Genomic DNA, 11,109 nt, shown 5'->3' with positions numbered 1-11,109 from the left:
TATATATATATAATATATATGATATATATATATAATATATATATATTTTATATATATATATATGTATATATATATATATATATATATATATGTCGTGCCGAATAGGCAGAACTTGCGATCTTGACTTAAATAGCAACGCTCATCTTGCCATATAGGACAAGCGAAAATTTGTGTATGCAATAATTTCGCCAAAATCATTCTGAACCTAACGAAAAAAATATATTTCACTGTGTTTGCTTAGTATTGTGTGATGAATGGTTTGCTTAGTATTAAATTACTGTAAACAAATCAAAAATATATTTAGTTGGGTTAGGTTAAAATAAATTGTTCTTGTTATAATAAGGTTACGTAAGTTTTCTAAGATTCTTTTGGTGCAAAATTAAAAATTTTTACATCAACATTAATGAAAAAAATATATCTTTAAACATATAAGAGAAAATTTTAGAAAGGACTTAATTTTAAAAGAGTTCTTGCTAAGTGACCAGTTTTACATATTCGGCACGACATATATATATATATATATATATATATATATATATATATATATATATATATATATATATATATATATATATATATATATATATATATATATATATAAATTATATATATATATATATATATATATATATATATATATATATATATATATATATATATATATATATATATATATAAATATATATATATATATATAAATATATATATATATATATATATATATATATATATATATATATATATATATATATATATATATATATATATATATATATATATATATGTATTTATATATATGTATGTATGTATATATATGCATATTTAAAAAGTGTATAAATATGCATACATATGCAAACATACCTGAAAGCTTATATATGCACATACATGCACAACAAAAGCTGTATTAGAACGGTATCACTACCCTGCACTACTCTTGTGATGAGGTAGAGGAGGCTGGGGTTATGAAACACGAGAATATTTTTAATGGATCACTCAACACCCTAAGCGCATGTAGTTACCATTCCTTTTTCTTTGGGCACACCGAGAAAAAGGATATATTAAGACATAGGACACAGCATTCCCACACACCCCCAGGACACACTAGGACACTACTCCAGCCAGCACTTTCGGACACGCTAGGAAACCACAAGATGCAGGATGCACTAGAGAGGTTATGCTAGGCGAGACTTACCAGGATATGGTAGGAGCTTGGTGGGGTAAGAGTCCATGGAATCTAGGAGGTAGCAAGCACCCCGGGACTGCAGTGCCACGTGGAATAAACTGTTTGACATCCGTGGATACCTAGGAGCACACGCCTTGAGGAAAATGGGTACAGTGGTTAGAGAAGTGTAAAGAGGACGAAGGAGGGGGAGTGGGTTAGAGAGGTGTAGAGTGGACGAAGGAAGAGAGGAGTGAGTTAGAGAGGAGTAGAGAGGACGAAGGAAGAGGGGAGTGGGTTAGAGAGATGTAGAGTGGACGAAGAAAGAGAGGAGTGGGTGAGAGGATGGGTAACATTGGGTTTGAAGAAAGGAAAACCTGTAAGACGAATTGCTATCAGTGTTATCTTAAAGTAGTCGGTGAGAGCAGAAAACTGAAACAATCTTAACTCAACCATCCTGAGATTACAGTATAAATACAACCATCCTGGGACTCCAGACAGTCTTGGCACAATCATCCAGGGACTCCAGACAGTCTTGGCACAACCATCCTTGGACTCCAGACAGTCTTGGCACAACCATCCAGGGACTCCAGGCAGTCTTGGCACAACCATCCTTGGACTCCAGACAGTCTTGGCACAACCATCCTTGGACTCCAGACAGTCTTGGCACAACCATCCTTGGACTCCAGACAGTCTTGGCACAACCATCCTTGGACTCCAGACAGTCTTGGCACAACCATCCTTGGACTCCAGACAGTCTTGGCACAACCATCCAGGGACTCCAGACAGTCTTGGCACAACCATCCTTGGACTCCAGACAGTCTTGGCACAACCATCCTTGGACTCCAGACAGTCTTGGCACAACCATCCTTGGACTCCAGACAGTCTTGGCACAACCATCCTTGGACTCCAGACAGTCTTGGCACAACCATCCTTGGACTCCAGACAGTCTTGGCACAACCATCCTTGGACTCCAGACAGTCTTGGCACAACCATCCAGGGACTCCAGACAGTCTTGGCACAACCATCCTGGGACTCCACACAGCCTTAGTACAACCATCCTGGGACTCCAGGCAGTCTTGGCACAACCATCCTTGGACTCCAGACAGTCTTGGCACAACCATCCAGGGACTCCAGGCAGTCTTGGCACAACCATCCTTGGACTCCAGACAGTCTTGGCACAACCATCCTGGGACTCCAGACAGTCTTGGCACAACCATCCTTGGACTCCAGACAGTCTTGGCACAACCATTCTGGGACTCCAGACAGTCTTGGCACAACCATCCTGGGACTCCACACAGCCTTAGTACAACCATCCTGGGACTCCAGACAGTCTTGGTACAACCATCCTGGAACACGAACACTTTGGTACAACCATCTTGCAATACAATAAGTGTGTTACACTGTACCAGGGACACAAACAATCTGGTACAACCTGCTTAGGACACAACCTGATACAACCAGTGTCTGACACAAACAGTCTGGTACAACAAGCTTGGGACGAATCCTGATACAACAGCGTGGGACCAAAACATTCTGGTATAACCAACGTGGGACACAGCCTGATACAACCAGCGTGCGACACAAACAGTTTGGTACAACCACCTTGGGACACAAACAGTCTGGTACAACCACCTTGGGAGTGTGTGTGTGTGTGTGTGTGTGTGTGTGTGTGTGTGTGTGTGTGTGTGTACTCACCTAGTTGTACTCACCTAGTTGAGGTTTCGGGGGTCGAGTCCGAGCTCCTGGCCCCGCCTCTTCACTGATCGCTACTAGGTCACTCTCCCTGAGCCGTGAGCTTTATCATACCTCTGCTTAAAGCTATGTATGGATCCTGCCTCCACTACATCGCTTCCCAAACTATTCCACTTACTGACTACTCTGTGGCTGAAGAAATACTTCCTAACATCCCTGTGATTCATCTGTGTCTTCAGCTTCCAACTGTGTCCCCTTGTTACTGTGTCCAATCTCTGGAACATCCTGTCTTTGTCCACCTTGTCAATTCCTCTCAGTATTTTGTATGTCGTTATCATGTCCCCCCTATCTCTCCTGTCCTCCAGTGTCGTCAGGTTGATTTCCCTTAACCTCTCCTCGTAGGACATACCTCTTAGCTCTGGGACTAGTCTTGTTGCAAACCTTTGCACTTTCTCTAGTTTCTTTACGTGCTTGGCTAGGTGTGGGTTCCAAACTGGTGCCGCATACTCCAATATGGGCCTAACGTACACGGTGTACAGGGTCCTGAACGATTCCTTATTAAGATGTCGGAATGCTGTTCTGAGGTTTGCTAGGCGCCCATATGCTGCAGCAGTTATTTGGTTGATGTGCGCTTCAGGAGATGTGCCTGGTGTTATACTCACCCCAAGATCTTTTTCCTTGAGTGAGGTTTGTAGTCTCTGACCCCCTAGACTGTACTCCGTCTGCGGCCTTCTTTGCCCTTCCCCAATCTTCATGACTTTGCACTTGGTGGGATTGAACTCCAGGAGCCAATTGCTGGACCAGGTCTGCAGCCTGTCCAGATCCCTTTGTAGTTCTGCCTGGTCTTCGATCGAGTGAATTCTTCTCATCAACTTCACGTCATCTGCAAACAGGGACACCTCAGAGTCTATTCCTTCCGTCATGTCGTTCACAAATACCAGAAACAGCACTGGTCCTAGGACTGACCCCTGCGGGACCCCGCTGGTCACAGGTGCCCACTCTGACACCTCGCCACGTACCATGACTCGCTGCTGTCTTCCTGACAAGTATTCCCTGATCCATTGTAGTGCCTTCCCTGTTATCCCTGCTTGGTCCTCCAGTTTTTGCACCAATCTCTTGTGTGGAACTGTGTCAAACGCCTTCTTGCAGTCCAAGAAAATGCAATCCACCCACCCCTCTCTCTCTTGTCTTACTGCTGTCACCATGTCATAGAACTCCAGTAGGTTTGTGACACAGGATTTCCCGTCCCTGAAACCATGTTGGCTGCTGTTGATGAGATCATTCCTTTCTAGGTGTTCCACCACTCTTCTCCTGATAATCTTCTCCATGATTTTGCATACTATACATGTCAGTGACACTGGTCTGTAGTTTAATGCTTCATGTCTGTCTCCTTTTTTAAAGATTGGGACTACATTTGCTGTCTTCCATGCCTCAGGCAATCTCCCTGTTTCGATAGATGTATTGAATATTGTTGTTAGGGGTACACATAGCGCCTCTGCTCCCTCTCTCAATACCCATGGGGAGATGTTATCTGGCCCCATTGCCTTTGAGGTATCTAGCTCACTCAGAAGCCTCTTCACTTCTTCCTCGGTTGTGTGCACTGTGTCCAGCACTTGGTGGTGTGCCCCACCTCTCCGTCTTTCTGGAGTCCCTTCTGTCTCCTCTGTGAACACTTCTTTGAATCTCTTGTTGAGTTCTTCACATACTTCACGGTCATTTCTTGTTGTCTCTCCTCCTTCCTTCCTTAGCCTGATTACCTGGTCCTTGACTGTTGTTTTCCTCCTGATGTGGCTGTACAACAGTTTCGGGTCAGATTTGGCTTTCGCTGCTATGTCATTTTCATATTGTCTTTGGGCCTCCCTTCTTATCTGTGCATATTCATTTCTGGCTCTACGACTGTTCGTGTGTCCGTGTGTCCGTGTGTGTGTGTGTGTGTGTGTGTGTGTGTGTGTGTGTGTGTGTGTGTGTGTGTGTGTGTGTGTGTGTGTGTGTGTGTGTGTGTGTGTACTCACCTAATTGTACTCACCTAATTGTGGTTGCAGGGGTCGAGACTCAGCTCCTGGCCCCGCCTCTTCACTGATCGCTACTAGGTCCTCTCCCTCTCTGCTTCCTGAGCTTTGTCATACCTCTTCTTAAAACTATGTATGGTTCCTGCCTCCACTACTTCACTTGCTAGGCTATTCCACTTCCTGACGACTCTATGACTGAAGAAATACTTCCTAACGTCCCTGTGACTCGTCTGAGTCTTCAGCTTCCAGTTGTGACCCCTTGTTTCTGTGTCCCCTCTCTGGAACATCCTATCTCTGTCCACCTTGTCTATTCCCCGCAGTATCTTGTATGTCGTTATCATGTCTCCCCTGACCCTTCTGTCCTCCAGTGTCGTCAGTCCGATTTCCCTCAACCTTTCCTCGTACGACATTCCCCTGAGCTCTGGGACTAGCCTTGTTGCAAACCTTTGTACTTTCTCTAACTTCTTGACGTGCTTGACCAGGTGTGGGTTCCAGACTGGTGCTGCATACTCCAGTATGGGCCTAACATACACAGTGTACAGTGTCTTGAACGATTCCTTATTAAGGTATCGGAACGCTATTCTCAGGTTTGCCAGGCGCCCGTATGCTGCAGCAGTTATTTGGTTGATGTGTGCCTCCGGTGACGTGCTCGGTGTTATGGTCACCCCAAGGTCTTTCTCCCTGAGTGAGGTCTGTAGTCTTTGTCCACCTAGCCTATACTCTGTCTGCGGTCTTCTTTGCCCCTCCCCAATCTTCATGACTTTGCATTTGGCAGGGTTGAATTCGAGAAGCCAGTTTCTGGACCACATGTCCAGCCTGTCCAGGTCTCTTTGCAGTCCTGCCTCATCCTCATCCGATTTAATTCTTCTCATCAGCTTCACATCATCTGCGAATAGGGACACTTCAGAGTCTATTCCTTCCATCATGTCGTTCGCATATATCAAAAATAGCACTGGTCCTAGAACTGACCCCTGTGGGACCCCGCTCGTCACAGGCGCCCACTGTGATACCTCTTCACGTACCATGACTCGTTGTTGCCTCCCTGTCAGGTATTCCCTGATCCATTGCAGTGCCCTCCCTGTTATATGCGCCTGATCCTCCAGCTTCTGCACTAATCTCTTGTGGGGAACTGTGTCAAAGGCCTTCCTGCAGTCTAGGAAAATGCAATCAACCCACCCCTCTCTCTCGTGTCTTACTTCTGTTACCTTGTCATAAAACTCCAGAAGGTTTGTGACACAGGATTTGCCTTCCATGAACCCATGCTGGTTTTCATTTATAATCTTGTTCCGTTCCAGGTGTTCCACCACTCTCCTCCTGATAATCTTCTCCATGACTTTGCACACAATACATGTCAGAGACACAGGTCTGTAGTTTAGTGCCTCATTTCTGTTTCCTTTCTTAAATATGGGGACTACATTTGCTGTCTTCCATTTCTCAGGTAGTTGCCCAGTTTCAAGGGATGTGTTGAAGATTGTGGTTAGGGGCACGCACAGCATCTCTGCTCCTTCTCTAAGGACCCACGGGGAGATGTTGTCCGGTCCCATCGCCTTTGAGGTATCAAGGTCACTTAGCAGCTTCTGCACCTCCTCCTCGGTTGTTCGTATGTCATCCAACACTTGTTGGTATATTCCCTCTTGATGTTCCCTTCTGTGCTGTCTTCCCAGAGCCCTTCCTGTCTCTACTGTAAAAACTTCCTTAAATCTCCTGTTTAGCTCCTCACATACCTCCTGATCATTTCTTGTGAGTTCTCCACCTTCTGTCCTCAGTCTGATCACCTGGTCTTTGACTGTTGTCTTCCTCCTGATGTGGCTATACAACAGTTTCGGGTCAGTCTTGATTTTCGATGCTATGTTATTTTCATACTGTCGCTGGGCCTCCCTCCTTACCTGTGCATACTCGTTCCTGGCTCTGCGACTAATCTCCCTATTTTCATGTGTTCTCTGCCTTCTGTACTTTTTCCATTCTCTATTGCACTTTGTTTTTGCCTCCTTACACCGTCGGGTAAACCAGGGGCTCGTTCTGGTCTTCCCATTGTTTCTGTTGCCCTTGGGAATAAACCTTTCCACTGCCTCCTTGCATTTTGTTGTTACATATTCCATCATTTCATTTACTGGCTTTCCTGCCAGTTCTCTGTCCCACGGAACCTCCTGCAGGAAGTTCCTCAACCCTATGTAGTCCCCTCTTTTATAGTCAGGCTTTTCCCATTCAACTCCTGTTACTCTCTCCACTTGCAACTCTACTATGTATTCAAAGCACAGAACCACGTGGTCACTAGCTCCTAGGGGACTCTCATATGTGATGTCCTCAATGTCTGAACTGCCCAGGGTGAACACAAGGTCCAATCTTGCTGGTTCATCCTCCCCTCTCACTCTGGTAGTGTCCTTAACATGTTGGTGCATGAGGTTTTCCAGCACCACATCCAACATCTTGGCTCTCCATGTTTCGGGACCCCCATGTGGCTCCAGGTTTTCCCAGTCAATCTCCCTGTGGTTGAAATCCCCCATAACCAGCAACTTTGCTCTGCTGGAGTGAGCTCTTCTTGCCACCTCAGCAAGTGTGTCCACCATTGCTCTGTTGCTCTCTTCATATTCCTCTCTTGGCCTCCTGCAGTTCTGTGGTGGATTATACATCACTGCAATGACCACCTTGTGCTCCCCAGACTGAAGTGTACCTACTATGTAGTCCCTTTCTCCTGTCTCGTCTATGCCTCCCATTTTCTCGAATTTCCATCGGTTTTTTACGAGCAGAGCAACCCCTCCTCCCCCTCTGCCCCTTCTATCTTTCCTCATGATCTGGTATCCTGGTGGGAAGATTGCATCTGTTATTGTCTCCGTGAGTTTTGTTTCTGTAACTGCTATGATGTCTGGGGACTTCTCATTGATTCTTTCTTGCCATTCCTCATATTTATTCGTTAATCCATCCGCATTTGTGTACCAAACCTTCAACTTCTGTTCTAATACTGTAACTGTGGTCCTGGGGGAATACTGGGGTTGGGAGAGCAGGAGCCCTGGTGGGGGCCTGTGGGGGGTTGCAGTGGAGGTGGAGGAAGAGCTCCCATAGGGGGTTGCTGTAGGGGTAGGGTTCGTGGTGCGGGGGGTGGGAACAGAGGGATCGGTGTGTGATGGTTGGTTTGGATTGTTCAGTTGCCTTGGGGGTGTCGTGGCTGGAGTCCTTCTGCAGGTGTTTCTGGGGGGTGTGCTTGTCCTTCCACCTGTTCCTGGGTTATTCTGCTCTCCTTTTTCATTTCCTCCCATTCCTCCTTTCGTTTTTGCACTCTCTCTTTCAGTATCATCCTTTCCTCCTGTGTTCTGTCTCGATCGAGGTACACACTCATGAACTCCTGTTTGCCTCTCAGCCGTGCTTTCTCCTGCAGGATCATGGTTCGAGTTGATTCTGCCTTGAAAATTACTTTGAGAGGCCGATTCCTTTTCTTTGTGAACCACCCGATTCTCCGAAAATTTGCCACCTGGGTCATGTCTCCCTCGCCTATCACCTTCATGATACCTTCAATCGCTTTTTTCTCCTCCTGCTTTCTTTCATCATAAGTTTCCCCTTCAGCTTCGTCTAGCCCATAGACAAAAACTGATCTCTCCCTTTCCACCTCCCACTGTGACTCCCATTGCATCCTCTGAGGTGTTTTAGTTCCTTCCCGTGGAGTGTTCCTTCCTTCAGTCCCTTCCCTAGCTGTGGCCCCTATGCTCATTGGTTTGTCCTTCCTGCTCACCTGTTCCTGGCCCCCACAAGTGTCTGGTAAGGTCCCTGCACATGTCCTAGTTCCTTCAATGTCTTCCAACCTCTCATTCTGTCCTAGTGTGCTCCCTGTCTTTGTTTTGGCCCCAAGTGGGTTTGACAGGACCTCTGCATACAGTTTAGCTTCCATGCTCCCTTCAGACCCTTTGTCTGTGTCTGATGTAAACATTGCTGATGCTACTTCTGTATTACCTTTGTTTCTAGGCTGTTTCTGATTTCTCAGTCCTCAGCTCCTGGCCCTTGCAAGCCTCTTCACTGATCCCTACTAGGTCACTAGTTGAGGTTGCTCGAGTCCGAGCTCCTGGCCCCGCCTCTTCACTGATCGCTTAGGTATCATCATACCTCTGCTTAAAGCTATGTATGGATCCTGCCTCCACTACATCGCTTCCCAAACTATTCCACTTACTGACTACTCTGTGGCTGAAGAAATACTTCCTAACATCCCTGTGATTCATCTGTGTCTTCAGCTTCCAACTGTGTCCCCTTGTTACTGTGTCCAATCTCTGGAACATCCTGTCTTTGTCCACCTTGTCAATTCCTCTCAGTATTTTGTATGTCGTTATCATGTCCCCCCTATCTCTCCTGTCCTCCAGTGTCGTCAGGTTGATTTCCCTTAACCTCTCCTCGTAGGACATACCTCTTAGCTCTGGGACTAGTCTTGTTGCAAACCTTTGCACTTTCTCTAGTTTCTTTACGTGCTTGGCTAGGTGTGGGTTCCAAACTGGTGCCGCATACTCCAATATGGGCCTAACGTACACGGTGTACAGGGTCCTGAATGATTCCTTATTAAGATGTCGGAATGCTGTTCTGAGGTTTGCTAGGCGCCCATATGCTGCAGCAGTTATTTGGTTGATGTGCGCTTCAGGAGATGTGCCTGGTGTTATACTCACCCCAAGATCTTTTTCCTTGAGTGAGGTTTGTAGTCTCTGGCCCCCTAGACTGTACTCCGTCTGCGGTCTTCTTTGCCCTTCCCCAATCTTCATGACTTTGCACTTGGTGGGATTGAACTCCAGGAGCCAATTGCTGGACCAGGTCTGCAGCCTGTCCAGATCCCTTTGTAGTTCTGCCTGGTCTTCGATCGAGTGAATTCTTCTCATCAACTTCACGTCATCTGCAAACAGGGACACCTCAGAGTCTATTCCTTCCGTCATGTCGTTCACAAATACCAGAAACAGCACTGGTCCTAGGACTGACCCCTGTGGGACCCCGCTGGTCACAGGTGCCCACTCTGACACCTCGCCACGTACCATGACTCGCTGCTGTCTTCCTGACAAGTATTCCCTGATCCATTGTAGTGCCTTCCCTGTTATCCCTGCTTGGTCCTCCAGTTTTTGCACCAATCTCTTGTGTGGAACTGTGTCAAACGCCTTCTTGCAGTCCAAGAAAATGCAATCCACCCACCCCTCTCTCTCTTGTCTTACTGCTGTCACCATGTCATAGAACTCCAGTAGGTTTGTGACACAGGATTTCCCGTCCCTGAAACCATGTTGGCTGCTGTTGATGAGATCATTCCTTTCTAGGTGTTCCACCACTCTTCTCCTGATAATCTTCTCCATGATTTTGCATACTATACATGTCAGTGACACTGGTCTGTAGTTTAATGCTTCATGTCTGTCTCCTTTTTTAAAGATTGGGACTACATTTGCTGTCTTCCATGCCTCAGGCAATCTCCCTGTTTCGATAGATGTATTGAATATTGTTGTTAGGGGTACACATAGCGCCTCTGCTCCCTCTCTCAATACCCATGGGGAGATGTTATCTGGCCCCATTGCCTTTGAGGTATCTAGCTCACTCAGAAGCCTCTTCACTTCTTCCTCGGTTGTGTGCACTGTGTCCAGCACTTGGTGGTGTGCCCCACCTCTCCGTCTTTCTGGAGTCCCTTCTGTCTCCTCTGTGAACACTTCTTTGAATCTCTTGTTGAGTTCCTCACATACTTCACGGTCATTTCTTGTTGTCTCTCCTCCTTCCTTCCTTAGCCTGATTACCTGGTCCTTGACTGTTGTTTTCCTCCTGATGTGGCTGTACAACAGTTTCGGGTCAGATTTGGCTTTCGCTGCTATGTCGTTTTCATATTGTCTTTGGGCCTCCCTTCTTATCTGTGCATATTCGTTTCTGGCTCTACGACTGTTCTCCTTATTCTCCTGGGTCCTTTGCCTTCTATATTTCTTCCATTCCCTAGCACACTTGGTTTTTGCCTCCCTGCACCTTTGGGTAAACCATGGGCTCATCCTGGCTTTTTCATTATTCCTGTTACCCTTGGGTACAAACCTCTCCTCAGCCTCCTTGCATTTTGTTGCTACATATTCCATCATCTCATTAACTGGCTTCCCTGCCAGTTCTCTGTCCCACTGAACCCCGTTCAGGTAGTTCCTCATTCCTGTGTAGTCCCCTTTCTTGTAGTTTGGCTTCATTCGTCCTGGCCTTCCTGCTTCTCCCTCCACTTGTAGCTCTACTGTGTATTCGAAGCTTAAAACCACATGGTCACTGGCCCCAAGG

At 46.3% G+C, this 11,109-nt stretch overlaps 1 long non-coding RNA gene across 1 annotated transcript in view; it reads right to left on the bottom strand.

Moving 5' to 3' along the window:
• Positions 1-1,189: 1,189 nt before the first annotated feature.
• Positions 1,190-11,109, bottom strand: part of LOC138851809 (uncharacterized) — a 50,863-nt gene continuing 40,943 nt past the window's right edge. The window contains exon 3 of the long non-coding RNA XR_011391419.1: positions 1,190-1,316. This is a non-coding gene — a long non-coding RNA (uncharacterized lncRNA). The remainder of the gene's footprint in view (positions 1,317-11,109) is intronic.

Source organism: Cherax quadricarinatus, unplaced genomic scaffold, assembly GCF_038502225.1.
Source record: "Cherax quadricarinatus isolate ZL_2023a unplaced genomic scaffold, ASM3850222v1 Contig2217, whole genome shotgun sequence".
Classification (NCBI taxonomy): Eukaryota; Metazoa; Arthropoda; class Malacostraca; order Decapoda; family Parastacidae; genus Cherax; species Cherax quadricarinatus.
The sequence above is the reverse complement of the archived record's forward strand: the minus strand, read 5'-3'. Positions and strand labels throughout refer to the sequence as shown.